Raw genomic sequence first — 18,139 nt, 5'->3', positions numbered from 1 at the left:
AAGAAAGAAAGAAAGAAAGAAAGAAAGAAAGAAAGAAAGAAAGAAAGAAAGAAAGAAAGAAAGAAAGAAAGAAAGAAAGAAAAAGAAAATAGATATATAAGTAAATGGGGAGAGAAAGAGCGGGGGCAGAAAGAGATGGAGGAAAGGGGAAAGGGAAGGAAGGAAGAAGTTATTTTTGGACAGTAACAAGTGCTATGAGAAAAAGGAAATTGAATGATGGGATGAAGGGCAATTTTAAGTTGAGAGGTGGTTGTTACTTTGCATAAAAGCAGTCAGAGATGTTCTCTGTAAAGTGATGACATCAAACTAATAACTGAACAGTGAAAAGTAACCAGCCATGTGCAGGTCTAGGGACAGTGAATTCCAGCTGGACAGAAGAGTAAGTGCAAAGATTGTGAATCAGACTGGTCATCTTATATTTGTGGAACAGAAGGCACCCAGCATGACCAAAACATGATGACCAAGGGAGAGAGTGGAAGGAGATAAAATCACAGAAGTAAGCAGGGACCAGATCATGAAGGAACTGAAATTTGATTTTTTTGCAATCCCAATAAGAAGTTATGAGGAACATTTTGAATTTGAAAGTGATTTTTTTTTTTTTTTTTTTTTTTTTTTTCTTTTTTGAGACAGAGTTTTGCTCTGTTGTGCAGGCTGGAGCACAGAGGCATGATCTTGGGTCACTGCAACCTCTGCTTCCTGAGTTCAAGCTATTCTCCTGTCTCAGCCTCTTGAGTAGCTGGGATTACAGGCACCCATCATCATGCCCAGCTAATTTTTGGTGTTTTTTTTTTCCTTTTTTTTTAAGTAGAGACGGGGTTTCACTATGTTGGCCAGGCTGGTCTCGAACTCCTGACATCAGGTGATCCACCTGCCTCGGCCTCCCAAAGTGTTGGAATTACAGGCATGGGCCACCACACCTGGCCAAAGTGATTATCTTATTTTCATATTTTATACACTTCCCTGGCTGCTCTGTGGAGAACGGATTTGCGGGGACTAGAGGGAAAGTGGGGAGAGCAGTAAGGAGGTGGTTGCAGGCTGGGCACAGTGACTTATACCTGTAATCTAAGCACTTTGGGAGGCTGAGGTTGTTGGATTACTTGAGCCCAGGAGGTCAAGGCCAGTCTTGGAAAATTAGTGAGACCCTATCCCTTCGGAAACTAAAAAAAGTAGTCTGGAGTGGTGGTGTGCATCTGCAGTCCCAGCTAAAAAGGGAGGCAAAGGTGGGAAGATTGCTTGAGCCTGGGAGGTTGGGGCTGCAGTGAGCTGTGATTGTGCCACTGCACTCCAACCTGGGTGACAGAGGAAGACACTGTCTCTAAAGAAAAAACAAGAACAAACAACAACAACAAAGCAAGAAAATAGTTGCATTAGGCTAGATAAGATGGTGGTGGCTTGGTCAATGGTAGTGACTATGAAGTGGAAACTAGTTATTGGAGTCAGGATTTATTCTGGAGGTGTAGCCCATACGACTTGCTAATGAAGTGAGGAATTGAGAGGAATCAAGGGTCACTTTCAGAATTTCAGTTTGGGCAACTGTTTGAATGGTCGACTCCTTAAATGAGAGTAGGAGGAGCATATTTGTGCTTCACTTTAGAATGAAAAAGCATTTGCAAATTATAAAATGCTCTCCAAAAGTATACTGACCCTGAAGAAGTAGGCCACCATGAGTCTTATGGCTGCAAGGAACTGAATTTTGTCAATCATCTGAATAATCTTAAAAGTCATCTTTCCCACTGAAGCTTCCAGATGAGAATACAGCCCTGGCTATCCGACTGCAGTTTTGTGAAATCCTGAGCAGGGGTATCAAGTGCTTTTGATGCAAATCTAAAAGACAGGGACCAATTCAGTCCCAGCTGGCCCCAGTCATATCTGGCTCCCCATTCCTGGTGGGCCATGAGCAGATTTCCCTTTAGGGAAAGGGAATTTGATGACTATGTGGCCCTCTCGGGAAAGGCTATTTGATGACAATAATCTTTGTCATTCTCTCCTGTTGACCCACCAAACCAGTCACAAATGCTGTGTTACTCTGCTCTTTTCTCAATCACCATATTTGATTTTGCTAAACTTGTAAAAATCTATTCAACTCAGGAAAATCTGCATCTACAAGGCTGGCATCTCTTCTCCTAGATAAGAAAGAATTCCCCCAAAACTGAGAGCACAACTCCCACCTGCTTCTTGAAATCTTTCCAGACCACAGGGCCCCAAGGCTGAGTGGGACCATGATGGTCACACAGTTAATTCTCCTGGCAGATGTCTGAATCCTCCACAGCCTATCTGCCATGGCCTCTTGCTTAAAACCTCCAAAAAGGAATTGCAGAGACAGACAAACCTAATTCTAAATTCTGACTCCATTTCCTACTACCTGTGGATCATGTACAAGTTCCTTAACATCCTTGGGCCTTAGTTTTTTCATCTGTAAATGGGGGATAGTAATGCCCTTACAGAGTTGTTTTGATCTATCTAATATAAGTGAAGCACTAACTCTTGCTTCTCCCTGTCTCCCTCTAGTGATGAAAAACTCTAGCCCAGTTCATTATCCCCTTCTCGGATTTCTTTTACCTCTTAGTCTCGTTAACAACCATTTTGACACCTAATCATACGCTATGTTTCATTGTTCTTCAATTACTTTGTATGCATGGGTCACGACCTCCCAAGAAGGCTGAAGATAAGCAGCCATATTTTATATTTCTTGGGGTCCCCCAAAGAATTTAGGTCAATCCAGGGCATGCAGCAAGCATACAGTGAAACAGTAAAACCTGCCAAATTAAATTAACAATCCATCATTAGGAGAGTAACTTAAAACTGGCCCTCCTAAATGAACTGTCATTTAATTGAAGTTTCTCATAAAAGGACTGCCTTTCTATAATATCCATTTTCAAGTTAAAAAGTACTGAGTGCAAAGTCCTTTGCTTTTAAAAAGAAATATTTTCATGCGCCTCACGTTTACATTTGAAACAACCTCCTAACCTAAAAAAAAAAAAGAGAAGAAAAGAAAGAAAAGAAACTAAAAATGAAGCATCCTAAATTGTACAATTCCAGTGTTGTTTCCTATTCCTGAGACCAAGACATGTTGAACCCCAGATTTGCCCCTTTCTTTTCTCATTTGCCTACCCATTTGTGTATCCAAGAATTAAGATTTTAAAAGATTGATTTTTTTTAAAAGAAATGAATCCCAGATCTACATATGAACTGTAAGGTTCTCATTTCAAGTAGATACAGATTACGATATGTTTGACCATAAAAGCAGAAAGGCTGGGGTAAAGTGCCATGAGGAATCTATTGGAAGAAATGGGATCAGATAGATGTGGTGCACTTCTCTTAAGTGCATATCACTTAACTGCATAATCAACTTGTGCTCCTAAGAATTATGCAGTCTCTGTCTGGCCCCCATTAGATTGAATGTGTTGCTACTCCAGTTAATTGCATATCAGCAAATTGCATAATTCAACTATATGCACCCTGAACTGAGTTCCAAATGCCATCCAGGACAATGTAATCAAACTAGGGAAGTGAAGAGCCAGAATACTTATGAGATTCTGCCCATTTGTCACTTTTAGTCTGGATGGTCTGTGCTGTGAAGAAGGCAAACCACTGGGCATAGACCTTGTGCCCTGGATTCCTGTATACTCTGTCCCCTACACCACCACCACTGCATGTAGTCCCCATCCCAGAACTAATTAAATGAGTCCAAAAGAAAACAGGATGTCATAATACGAAAGTGTGATTAAAAAGTAAAAACTCTGACTCCTAACCATGGTGCTCTCCTTCCCAGGACTGACATTACTGATAAGGCAGACCAGAAAAAGCAGCAGCTAGTTGGTTCTACCATGAACTAGCTGAGCAAGTGTATTAGTCTGTTCTCATGCTGCTAATAAAGACATACCCGAGACTGGATTAATTGGTAAAAGAAAGAGGTTTAATTGACTCACAGTTCCACATGGCTGGGCAGGCCTCCCAATCATGGTGGACGGCAAAGGGAGAAGAAAGTCATGACTTACATGGCAGCAGGCAAGAGAGCATGTGCAGGGGGAACTGCCCTTTATAAAACCATCAGATCTCATGAGACTTATTCACTATCACAAGAACAGCATGAAAAATCCCACCTCCCACAGGGTCCCTCCCACGACACATGGGGGTTATGGGAGCCACAATTCAAGATGAGATTTGGGTGGGGACAGAGCCAACTCATATCAGCAAGTTTTTTCATCTCTCTAGGCCTTGGTTTTGTCTACCACATTAAGCTGTTATGAGGGTTAAATGCAACACTGCTTGGTAACCTACAAATTAAAGTAGAAATCTACTACTAGATGCAGCAGAGTGAGGATAATGTGCATTGTATCAAGGAATATAAAGAGTCCACCAAGCTGATAGAAACACTTCAGAAAAGATCTGGGCCACAGAAAGTGGTTAAATGGAAAAGAAATGAAAGAAATGGTACTGACCCTGTGGCAAACTCTTCAAAGGTTAGACATTGTCCTTGGTTTTGTTTCAGTTCTCACTCTGTAAAGATTCACTGCTCTTTCTCTTACACACATGCACACGTGTCCTGCAGTGGGATCCTCATTATGTTGCTTGTTTAGCAGAAAAGGCAGCACATCCTCATTATCCAGCAATAAGCTTAGGAGCTAGTTTTGAAGAAAAAAAGTACCCACCATACAATGCTCAAAACTATCCAGATATCCCAAGGAGGAGTTTGACATGCAGGTGCCTCTATCTTGGAATATGGAGGAAATGCTCAAGTGCCAATTTGCGCCATTGGAGTGCAGCCAAAAGACTTCAGTTTCCCACTGCTCTTTGCAGATGTCCTCTACAGGTGCTTTATTCTCAACTTGTATCTATTAACACTAAGAGTGATATTTTTTAGACACCTTTCCTGCATATATAATATTCTTCCTGAATCACCTGGAGGAGTATCTAAGTCACTAGTTGCCAAACTATAGAGTAGTTGACTGCTCATTTATTGGCTGTGGAATGGTGAAGAAGAGATGATTCCTAGTTCAGCCTCTAACTAATTATATAATCCGGGAAAGTTACTTAATGTCATTAAGTCTGGCTTTCCTTTTCCCACAAAATGGGGTCAATAATACTATCTACCTTCTAGGACTTTTGCGAGGTTTCAGTGAGATCTCATATGCAGAACATGAGGCACAATGCTAAGCTGTGTTACAATTTGCTAGCACAGAACTCATGTATTATCCAAGATGGACTAATATGAATTATGCATCAACATTTTTACGGAATACTGAGATAATGTTTGTTTCAAGAAAAATTTGTTTTCTGGGGGGTTTGGGGTTTTGTTTTTGTTTTTTTTTGAGACGGAACCTCGCTCTCGTTGCCCAGTCTGGAGTGCAATGGCATGATCTCGGCTCACTGCAACCTCCACCTCCCGAGTTGAAACAATTCTTCTGCTTCAGCCTCCTGAGTAGCTGGGATTACAGGCATACGCCACCATGCCCCGCTACTTTTGTATTTTTAGTAGTGACGGGGTTTCTCCATGTTGGTCAGGCTGGTCTCGAACTCCTGACATCAGGTGATCTGCCCACCTCGGCCTCCCAAAGTGCTCAGATTACAGGCATTAGCCACTGCGCCCCGTCTTTTTTTTTTTTTTTTTTTTTGAGACAAAGTCTTGCTCTGTTACCTAGGCTGGAGAGCAATGGCACAATCATGGCTCACCGCAGCCTCAATCTCCAGGGCTCAAGCAATCCTCTCACCTCAGCCTCCCAAGTAGCTAGGATGACAGGCATGCACCAATATGCCTGGCTGATTTTTTTTTTTTTTTAATTTTTAGTAGTGATGAAGTCTGGCTATATTGCCCTGGTTGGTCTCGAACTCCTGAGCTCAAGCGATCCACCCACCTTGGCCTCCTAAAGTGCCAGGATTACAGGCATGAGTCACCTCATCCAGCCAAAATTTGTGATTTTAAGCCATTTAATCTGCATGTTGTTTTGGCTCACTTAAGTGCCTAATAAGGGCTTTTATTTGGAAGGAGGGCATCAGTATAAAACAACATATGGGCACAAATCATTCTAGAGAATTGGCAGGAAAGGAAGTGACTAAGTATTTCTGCTCTACTCAATATTATCAGGTGCAGCCGTATTTCACCATTGAAAGGAAAATGATCGTGTGTCTGCAAAGAGCTTGCATAGAGAAGGAGCTTAAATGTTGGTTGAGTTTAATTAAGTGCTGGTTGACTTGAACTAAGGACAGAAATTGAACTGACCAGTTGTTCCAAATGGAAGAGTCTATTATTTCTCAACAGGTGGATCAAAAACTGAACAAGAACTTTAGTCTAACATTCAAAATCTTCCAAATCTGGCTCTTTTATGCATCATGATGCCCCTAGAACCCACTACAGTGCCCTCTAGATGTGTTCGGTGAATAATTGTTGAATAAGTGAATTAAGTAATGACTCCAATCTTTGCTTCCAATCTCATTTTCCACTATGTCCCAGCATGAGACCTCTACTCATGGTTTCCTAAATATTAACTTATTCATTCCTACCTGCAAGCCTTTGCTCACAAGACTTTCCCACATGCTGTGTTCACTCCTTCTTCCTCTTCTTCCTTTATGCAAATTTGTCCTTTTCCCCTTTTTTTTTTTTTTTTTTTTTTTTTGAGACAGGGTTTCTCTGCCACTGCCCAGGCTGGAGTACAGTGGTATACTCTCAGCTCACCACAACCTCTGCCTCCTGGTCTCAAGCAATCCTCCAGACTCAGCTTCCTGAGTAGCTGGGACTACAGGCACAAGCCATCACACCTGGCTAATTTTTGTATTTTTAGTAGAGACAGGGTTTCACCATGTTGGCCAGGCTGGTCTCGAACTCCTGAGCTCAAGTGATCTGCCTGCCTCAGCCTCCCAAAGTGCTGGGATTACAGGCATGAGCCACCATGCCCGGCCTGTCCCACTTTTCAAGGTGTGATGGTTTTGAACTATGTCAACTTGGTTAAGCTGCAACCACATTTTCCAGGATCTCTTTTCCTGTATGATTCCAGGTTTAAGTTGACCAAAAGAGAAATTTGCAAGAGTTCTGGAAAGAACATCCTGATTAGATGTAGTGAGAGACATAAACAAAGGGGCTCTCAAGTTCAAACTGGTCCTCGCATGTCAGCTTCTGAGAGCAGCTCTCCTTCCCTGCTGGCCCTGATGACCACCACCAACTCCCCCGCCCATCACCAGATGCAGAGTCAACAACCTTCTATGGGCTTCTCCATCAGTTCTCTATGGTAGTCCCATCCCAGAGCTAGACACCTGTAGCTTCCCAGATTTCCCTTGCAAGCTCCCATTCATTCACCCATGGTAGTGCTTCAAGGGGGTTAAGTAGCAATTTTATATCTGATCTTCCAGCTTTCCTTTCTGGACCTTGTTTCCCCAGATGCTCCCACAATTATATCATATCTAATTGGTATAATTAATTCCTCATTCATAACACTCATAGTGGTTCTGTTTACCTGATATACAAGGCTCAGTTCATGTACTGCTATTGCTTGATGCCTTCTCTGACAATTCTAGAGCAATTTCTCTATGCTTCTTTGGTACAATGTGTTTGTGGCCCGCCACTGGCATTAGTCATGTATTAGCTTGTACTGCATTTACATCGACATAGGCCTTCATGGTTCTAAGTGTATAGTTGGTATTTAGGAACAGTATAATGAATAAATGAAAATTTACACAGCCTATGTGTCACCATTCTCCCCTTTCACACTTATAGCAAACATTATGTATTGATCCCACCTCTTATTCCCATGATGCTTGAGCTAAGCCTTATAATCCTTTTCAACACCGTGCTATAGATAGGCAGTTGGAATTGGCATGGATGAGGAAACCAGTTTTCCATATAGTTTCCATAAGTCTGAGTATGAATTATACTTTTTAGGCAAATAGCATCAAAGGTCATGGTGCATGTACAGATTACAGCTCAGATGCTACTTCCCTTCCCTACTTCCCACCCTACTGCCCCTATTTTTCATATAGTAGGTCCCCAGTAAGTATTTGTTGAATGAGAGAATGTTAGTATTACCTTCACAAATGAGTTGTGTGATCTCTACAAACCAAAGTGACTCAACAAAGTTCCCACTTTTCCTTTTTTTTTTTTTGTCTTGCTCTGTCGCCCAAGCTAGAGTGCGGTGGCCTGATCTTGGCTTACTGCAACCTGTGCCTCCCAGGTTCAAGCGAGTCTACTGCCTCAGCCTCCCAAGTAGCTGGGACTACAGGCGCTAGCCACCACACACGGCTAATTTTTGTATTTTTAGTAGAGACAGGGTTTCACCATGTTGGCCAGACTAGCCTCAAACTCTTGACCTCAGGTCACCCGCCCGCCTCAGCATCCCAAAGTGCTGGGATCACAGGCATGAGCCACTGCACCCAGCCCCAGTTCCACCTTTTAAAATAATGAATAAGCAAAAGGCCAGTTAGAGTGAGCCTCTTGCATTTTAAGAAGCCCATTCCAGCCATAACAGTCCTTTCTGAGCTAAAGGCAAAGTACAAACACATCCAGGCCCCAATTAACAATAACAACCAAAATATGACATGTTGTCAGGTACTTGGAAAGAGGGAAAACTTTTCTAGCTTTTGTCCTTCTGGTGTTATTGGCCCACTTCTTGGCAGTGATATAGAAGGAAGACTGTGGAGAAGAAAAAAAGTTTGGAGGGAAAGTTTGGGTTCAAAGGAATCAGGTAGAATTAGGTAGAAAATACAGGGTCTAGAGAAGGATATTTTTTGTTCATTTCTGAAAAGGGAACCCAAATAAACACATGATTGATTTGACACTTGGAAATACTATTTTTGGTTTTCTCTCTTTTCCTTAATTTTGCCCCATCAACCAAGGCCCATATCTCTAAGAATTCTGTCAGGTACTTCCCATTCCTGTGTTCATTCTCTTATTTCCTATTCCTGTGAACAAAATCAGATTATGCCTCTGATAATCCTGGAAATTGACCACTGAAAGCATGAATGGCAGAAAAGTAGAGAAAAAAATCTGTGTGTTTATTCCAATGGGTAGAAAGTAAATTTAAAAGGTTACTCTGTTGGGTAGATGATGTCCAAAGTAAACCATTCTCCCTTGCAATCCTTAAAATTACTCACATACAACCTCCATGCTAAAAAGAAATATAAAAGCAATACTGTTCTTTCCTGTTCTCATTCTCACTTGAAAATTGTGTGTCTGGTTTCTGTTGGTTTCTCATTGGGAGAGAAATTTTTAAAATACCTCAATTCAATTGCTGTGTATTTACATGCCGAAGTCTGGGGTATGCACAAGCTAACAAGAGCTATGCTAGGGTGGGGTGTGGTGGTTCACACCTGTAATCCCAGCACTTTGAGAGGCTGAGGTGGGAGCATTGCTTGAGCCCAGGAGTTTGAGACTAGCCTGGGGAACACAGTGAGACCCTGTCTCTACAAAAAATTTAAAAATTAGCCAGATGTGGTGGCACATGCCTACTGGTTCCAAGTACTCGCTTGAGCTCGGGAGATCAAGACTGCAGCGAGACGTGATCATGCCACTGCACTCTATCCTGAAAGACAGTGCGAGACTCTGTCTCAAAAAGAAAGAACTATGCTACATTCATTTTCTGCTTCTCCATCAGTGAAAAGAGCACTAAGGCCTGGTTAACTGTTAAACATGAGATATTTTTATTTCCCTTCCACATTTTTGGAAACACTATCGTAAGACAGATCCACTGCCGACAGTTTCTCCATTCGAATGAAAGCAGTGTTAGGGCCAGATATTATTTTTGTGTTTGCAACCCCAGGGACTAAAGCAAGGCCTGACACAGAGTAGGTGATGAGTAAATGTTTGTTGAATAAATGAATGAGTTTTACTCTTTTAGTATGGCAGGCAGAATAAAGGCCTTCTCCAGGGGTGTCCACATCCTAGTGCCCAGAGTATCTGAATATCTTTTTTTTTAAGTATCTTATCTTACATGTCAAAAGAGACTTTGCAGATGTGATTAAGAATTTTGAGATGAGGAAATTACCCTGGATTATCTGGGTGGGCCCAAGGTAATCACAAGGATTCTTATAAATGAAAGAGAGAGGCAGGAGTGTCAGAATCAGTGAAAGAGATGTGACAATGGAAGCAGAGGTCAGTGTGGTATGTGGCCATGAACCAAGGAATGTGAGTGGCCCATAGAAGCTGGAAAAGACCAGGAAACCAATTCTCCCCTAGTGCTTCCAGCAGGGCACAGCCCTGCAGGCACTTTCATGCTCAGTGACACCCAATCTAGACTTCTGACCTCCAGACCTGTAAGATAATAAATTTGTATTGTTTGAAGCTAGGGAAGTTTGTGTACAGCAATAGGAAATGAGTACAATTAGCACTAACATTAAGAGGCCATATAATAAGTCATTTGTAATGGACAATAACCAAAATGAGAGCCAGCATTTATTGAGCACGTAGGGAGAAGTGCAGTACAAGATGCTTTACAGACATGCCTTATTCTAATTCTCTAAACGAGACCATAAGACAGGCATTGGCCAGGTGTGGTGGCTTACACCTGTAATCCCAGCACTTTGGGAGGCTAAGGCAGGCAGATTGCTTGAGCTCAGGAGTTTGAGACCAGCCTAAGCAATAAGGCAAAACTCCAGCTCTATTAAAAATACAAAAATTAGCAGGGTGTGGTGGCCCATGCCTATAGTCCCAGCTATTTGGGAGGCTGAGGTGGGAGGATGACTTGAGACCAGGAGGTGGTGGTTCCAGTGAGCTGACATCATACCACTGCACTCCAGCCTGGGTGACAGAGCCAGACTCTGTCTCAGAAAAAAAAGGAAAAAAAAAAAAGGCTTTATTATTACTCTTAATTTACAGCTAAGGAAACCATGGTTTAGTAAAGCTAAGTTACTCAATCAAGATCACAGTTAGCAAGTGGCAAAACAAGGATCTGAACTCAGGCAATCTAACTCCATGTCATACTATCTCCCATGTTAGTGCTGAGAGGTGTGAAAGATGGTCTTGAACTATAAGTCAGTCCTGGCCCTCAAGGAACAAATAGAATGGAAAAGACCACCCTAACATAAACGTCAGATTATAGAGAGTATAACACAGATCCTATGACCTACATTTAATCAGGAAAATGGGAGAAGAAACCTGGAATCCTCAGGACTGGATGGAGCTGGACTTGAAAGGGTGCTTGGGTATGGACAGGTACAGTGGAGGTCCCTTATAGACTGGGGAAAGGAATGAGTGAAGGAATATAAGGAATATTTGGTGCAAATAAACATGAAAATGGAGAAAGAAAATAATCCACAAAGCCTACCAGGGGAAAAAGTCTGATAAAGAAAAACAAGAAGGCTGGGTGCAGTGGCTCACGCCTATAATCCCAGCACTTTAGGGTGTCTGACACCTGTAATCTCTGCACTTTGGGAAGCTGAGGTGGGTGGATCACTTGAGGTCAGGAGTTAGAGACCAGCCTGGCCAACATGGCAAGACCTCGTCTCTACTAAAAATACAAAAAATTAGCCAGGCATGGTGGCGTGCACTTGTACTCCTAGCTACTCAGGAGGCTGAGGTTGGAGAATCACTTGAACCTGGGAGGCGGAGGTTGCAGCGAGCAGAGACTGCGCCACTGCACTCCAGCCTGGGGAACAGAGGGAGACTCCATCTTGAAAAAGAAAGAGGCCGGGCGCGGTGGCTCAAGCCTGTAATCCCAGCACTTTGGGAGGCCGAGACGGGCGGATCACGAGGTCAGGAGATAGAGACCATCCTGGCTAACCCGGTGAAACCCCGTCTCTACTAGAGAATACAAAAAACTAGCCGGGCGACGTGGCGGGCGCCTGTAGTCCCAGCTACTTGGGAGGCTGAGGCAGGAGAATGGCGTAAACCCGGGAGGCGGAGCTTGCAGTGAGCTGAGATCCGGCCACTGCACTCCAGCCTGGGTGGCAGAGCGAGACTCTGTCTCAAAAAAAAAAAAAGAAAAGAAAAGAAAAAGAAAGAAAGAAAAAAAAGAGAAAGAAAGAAGGAAGGGAGGGAGGGAGGGGGAGAGAGAGAGAGAGAGAAAGGAGGGAGGGAGGGAAGGAAGGAGGGAAGGAAGGAAGGAAGGAAGGAAAGGAGAAAACAAGAAGATAAAATACTTAATTATTTTTATGGGAATGGTAACATTTATGGAGCACCTATTCCACCTAAAGGGCATATTCACATTTGTTATTTAATTTAATGCTCACAAACCCCAACTAAATGAGTATTATTAAGCTTCATTTTTACAAAAGAGGAAATTAAACATCCAGAGAGATTAAGTAATTGCTGCCAGGCACATAACCAGTCAGTTTGATTCCAAAATTCATGTTCTGTCCTTTGTTTCTTTTTGTCCTCATAATAATTTCAGCCCTTCTCTGAGAAGGAGCATGTTTCCATTAAAGTAGGAATGACAGGCAGAGCTGTCTGAAAGAAAAAAAAATTAGAAAGAGTTGCTTCAGAAGGTGGCAAGTTAAAGGCAGTCAAGCCGAGGCTTAGTTTCAGTCAACCAGTTAGCTGTTCAATGAGCATTTACTGACAATCCCTGTGGAATAGAGAAATCACAGCAAAAGGATACCTCAAGGCACCAACTGTTTAGTGAGGGAGACAAATGAGTAAAAAGACTTCCACACCAGCTTCAGAATAGTGTTTACTGCTAGGGAGGGAAGGTGGAGAAAGGATTGGGAGGAGTGAAGCTTTACTTATGTCTATAAGCTTGTATTTATTCAGAGAAATAAGAGAAATCTGAGACAAATATGGCAAATTACTAACATATATTTAATCTCAGTGCTGAGTAGACAGGTGTCTGTTACAATATGCCTCTTCATTTCAGCTTTACTTTTGGGGTCGGGTATGGTGGCTCACGTCTGTAATCCCAGCACTTTGGGAGGCTGAGGCAGGTGGATCACCTGAGGGCAGGAGTTTGAGGCCAGCCTGGCCAACATAGTGAAACCCCATATCTACTAAAAATACAAAAATTAGCTAACTGGGCATGGTGGTGTGCACCTGTAGTCCTAGCTACTCGGGAGGCTGAGGTGGGAAAATCACTTGAACCAAGGAGGCAGAGGCTGCAGTGAGCTGAGATTGCACCACTGAACTCCAGCCTGGGCGACAGAGCAAGACACTGTCTCTAAATAAATAAATAAATAAGTGTTGTTATTGCTTTTAAAAGAGATTATCATAATATCTAACCAGTGCCATGCTAGAGGGAAGCACAGGATACTAACAAAGGACTGGAGGGGCAGCTAACCCAACTTAAAGAGGAATTGGACACAGCCATAAAAAGGAATGAAATCATGTCCTTTGGGCAACATAGAAGCAGCTGGAGGCCATTATCCTAAGTGCATTAACACAGGAACAGAAAATCAACTACCACATGTTCTCACTTATGAGTGGGAGCTAAACTTTAGGTACTCGTGGACATAAGGACGGCAAGAATGGACACTGGGAACTGCTAGAGTGGAGTGGGAGAGGAGGGCAAAGGTGGAAAAACTAACTATTGAATACTATGCTCACTTCCTGGATGACGGATCAATTGCACCCAAACCTCAGTATCACGCAGTATACTCATGTAACAAGCCTGCACGTGTACCCCTGAATCAAAAATAAAAGTTGAAATTATAAAGTTTTTTAAAAAAAGGAACTAGAAAAAGCAAGGAAACAGATTCTCCCCTACAGCCTCCAGAAGGATAGAGCCCTGCTGTTACTTTTGTTTTAGCCCACTGAGGCCAGATTTGGACTTCTAACCTCTGACCACATCTTCAAGAACCTGAAGGAAATCCTTACAAGGAGGTGAGCAGAGCAGTTTCAGAACAAGCAGCAGCAGTAAGCAAAATTCTTAGGCTACAAGAGACCAAGGCACATTCCAGTCATCTCAAGGGTCAGCAGACCAAGTACTCACTGTGAGGGGACAGGGCAGGGTGGCTGGGACTCAATCAGGATAAACCTTTTAAGCCAGAAAAAGGAATCTGGATTTTTTCTTCAATGACATAGGTAGCTTCTTGAAGGTTTTAAGCAGGAGATAGAGATGATCGCTTTCTTTTCAGAACCATCAGTCTGGTATGGTAGGAGTAGGAAGGGTGACAGAGAGGAAGGCCAGGTAACCAAGGCAGGAGTTTATCAGAGGATCCTAGATGAGAGATATTCAGGAGCCTGAAATGCAGGGTTGCAATGAGGATGACGTAATGATTTCAGAGTATTTATGAGGTGGAATTAAGTTTGGTGATCCATCCACGGTAGGGAGAAAATGGCATCAAAGATAACTTCTGGGCTTCTTTCTTGGTGGATGTGCTGCCATTTCCCCTGTCATAATTATTAAGGGGGAAATAAGTTTACAAATGTGGATGAGTTTTCAACAGATATTGCTGGGACAACTGGATAGCCACATAGAAAAAGTGAATTTACATGTAGACCTTTCACAAAAATTAACTCAAAATGAATCACAGACCTAAATGTGAGACACAAAGCTATAAAACTCCTAGAAGAAAACATAGAAGAAAATCTAGATGTTCTTGGGTTTGGTGATGACTTTTTAGATACAACACCAAAGGCACCATTCATGAAAGAGATAATTCATAAGCTGGACATCATTAAAATTCAAAATTTCTGCTCTGCAAAGGTTACTGCCAAGAGAATGAAAAGACAAACCACAGACTGGGGGGAAATACTTGCAAAAGACATATTTGGTAAAGAACTATTATACAAAACATACAAAAAAACCTTTAAAACTCAACAATAAGAAAATAGGGGCCAGGCGCTGTGGCTCATGCCTGTAATCCCGGCACTTTGGGAGGCCGAGGTGGGTGGATTACGAGGTCAGGAGTTCAAGACCAGCCTGGCCAAGATGGTGAAACCCCATCTCTACTAAAAATACAAAAATTAGCTGGGCATGGTGGCAGGTACCTGCAATCATAGCTATTCAGGAGGCTGAGGCCGAGAATTGCTTGAACTTGGAAGGCAGAGGTTGCAGTGAGCTGAGATTATACCACTGCACTCCAGCCTGGGTGACAGAACGAGATTCCGTCTCAAAAAAAAAAAAAAGAAGAAAAAAAAAAGAGAGAAAAAGTTAGCTAGGCACAGTGGCTCATGCCTGTAGTCCTAGCTATTTGGGAGTCTGAAGTGGGAGGACTGCTTGGATTGCTTGAGCCCAGGTGTTGGAGTTTACAGTGAACTCTGATCATGCCACTACACTCCAGCCTGGACAATACAGTGAAACCCTACCTTTAAAAAATATAAAAATCAGAAAACATGAATAAAAAATGGGCCAAAGTCTATTAAAAATAATAGACACCTTACCAAAGAAGTATACAGATGACATACAGGCATATGAAAAGACGTTCTACGTCATATGTCATCAGCGAAATGCAAATTAAAATGACCATGAGATACCATTACACGCCTATTAGAATAGCCAAAATCCAGCACACTGACAACACCAAATTCTGCAGAGGATGTGTAGCAACAGGAACTCTCATTCATTGCTCACGGGAATGCAAAATGTTAACAGATATTCTGAAAGACAGATTGGCAGTCTCTTATAAAACTAAACTTGTTCTCACCATGTGATTCAGCAATCACGCTCCTTGGTATTTACTCAAAGGAACTGAAAATTTATGTCCACACAAAAACCTGCACATAGACGTCTATAGCAGCTTTATTCATAATTGCCAAAACTTGGAAGCAACCAAGATGTCCTTCAGTAGGTGAATGGAAAACAAACTGTGGTACGTGCAGTCAATGGAATATGATTCAGTGATAAAAAGAACTGAGTTAACAAGGCATGAAAAGACACAAAAGAAACTTAAATGCGTATTACTAAGTGAAAGGAGCCAGTCTGAAAAACCTACATACTATATGATTCCTACATACGACATTCTTGAAAAGGCAAAACTATGGAGATAGTAAAAAAATCAGTGGTTGCCAGGAGTGGGGGTGGGGAGGGATGAATAAGCAGAGCACAGATGATGTTAAGGGCAGTGAAACTATTTCTATATGACACTATAATAGTTGCTCCATGTCATTATACATTTGTCCAAAACCACAGAATATACACCAAGAGTGAACCCTAATGTAAACTATGGACTCTGGGTGACAATGATGTGTCGACATACGCTTATCAGTTGTAATAAATATAGCACTGTAGTAGGGATCTTGATAGTGGTGGGAGGGGGGTATGCATGCGTGGAGATAGTGGAAAATCTTTGTACTTTCTACTAAATTTTGCTGTGAACCTAAAACTGCTCTAAATAATAAAGTCTATTATTTAAGGGAAAAAAAACAGATGAGAACAATTTTGAAAATGTTACATATTGGTCCTAAGGAAATAGAAACAGACACGTTAATGGGTAGTTTGGTATTATTACATCATTCCCGATTGACAGATAACAGCCTCAGAGAGATGAAGTATCTTGTCCAAAGTCACACAGCACACTAACAGGCAGAGGGTAGAATCTGATCTAAGAAAGTCTGACTCCGTTGTCCACATAAGTGACCATATGTGAAAGGAGGTTTTGAGGCCTATATTTGTTTCCCATTGTTGCTGCTCCAGACTACCAGATATTTGGTGCCTTAAAACAACACAAATTTATTATCTTATAGTTCTGGAGGTACAGAATTTCAAAATGAGTCTCACTGAGCTCAGGAGAAAGTGTTACAAGCCTTCTTGAGGCTCTATGGGAGAATCTGTTTCCTTGCCTTTCTGAGCTTCCTTCTTAGAGGCCAGCTGCATTCCTTGGCTCATGGCCTCCTCCCACCTTCAAAGCATTAATCACATCACTGTGACCTCTGTGTCTACTGTTACATTTCTTCTTCTGACCAAGGTACATCATAATTAAACTTCTGAAAACCAAAGAAAAAAAAATTTTAAAGCCAGAGAGAAATGACGCACTGCCTATAGAGGAACACCAATTAGTAAGAGGATGGATTTTTCATCTGAAATCGTAAAGGCCAGGAAGAAATGACACAACACTTTTCAAGTGCTGAAAGAAAAGAACTTTCGGTTATGCATCTTATATCTGGTGACATTATCCTTCAGAAATGGAAGGGGAATAAAGTTATTCACACATGAAGGAAAACTAAGAAAATTAGTTGCCATTAAACTCACCCTTCAAGAATAGCTAAAGTAAACTCTCCAAACAGAAAGAAAATAACAGAATAAGGCTGGGAACTTTGGAAATTAAAAGAACAAGAACAGAATGGATAAATATTGGGTAAATATAGCAGACTAACTTCCCTTCATAAGTTTCTTACATCATATTTGGTAGGTGAAGCAAAATTTTTTATTTGAGGTTGAGTCTTACTCACTCTGTCTCCCAGGCTGGATGCAATGTAGCATGATCTCAGCTCACTGCAACTTCCGCCTCCTGGATTCAAGTGATTCTCTTAGCCCCTGGAGTAGCTGAGATTACAGGTGTGAGCCACAGAAACCCAGACAAAAAAATTTTTTAAATAGCCTACAGGTGCTACTAAGTGAGGCAAAATTTGTAACACTATCTGATATGGTGGTGCTCAATATATGTAGAGGAAATACTTGAGACAATTGTATTTTAGAAATGGGAAGGACAAAGGGACCTAAATGGAAGTAAGCTTTCGATACTTAAAGAGGTAAAGTGTTGACACCAGTAGAGGGTGATAAATTACATATTTATATTGCAATGGTTAGAGAGATCACTAAAAAGAATTATGTAGGGCAATATGCTCAAAAGCATTATAAATAGAGGAAAATTAATTTTTTTAAGTTCAAGTAATGCCCAGAAGGCAAAAAGGAAAAACAGAAGAATGAAAAACAGAGGGAGGAAACAGTAAAGAAGTAACAAAATGGCAAACTTAAGCCTCAATATATCAATAATTAATTTAAATGCAAGTGGCCTAAATACACTAATTAAAAGACAGAGATTAGCAGAATAGGGGAAAAACGATCCAACAATATAACTGCCTATAAGAAACTCACTTTGAACATAACAATTGTATTAGTTTCCTATTGGTAATGCAACTGTATTAGTTTCCTATTGGTAATGGTAAACTTATGGATACCAATAGGAAAATAGGATTACCAATAGGAAACTAATACAACTGTATTAGTTTCCTATTGGTAATGGTAAACTTATGGTAATTTGTTACCATAAGTTTATGGTAACAAATTGCCATAAACTTAGTGGCTTAAAATAACATATTTATTATCTCACAGCTCTGGCAACA

Source organism: Colobus angolensis, unplaced genomic scaffold (assembly GCF_000951035.1).
Source record: "Colobus angolensis palliatus isolate OR3802 unplaced genomic scaffold, Cang.pa_1.0 Scaffold102, whole genome shotgun sequence".
Taxonomy (NCBI): domain Eukaryota; kingdom Metazoa; phylum Chordata; class Mammalia; order Primates; family Cercopithecidae; genus Colobus; species Colobus angolensis.
This window is presented reverse-complemented; position numbering follows the sequence as displayed.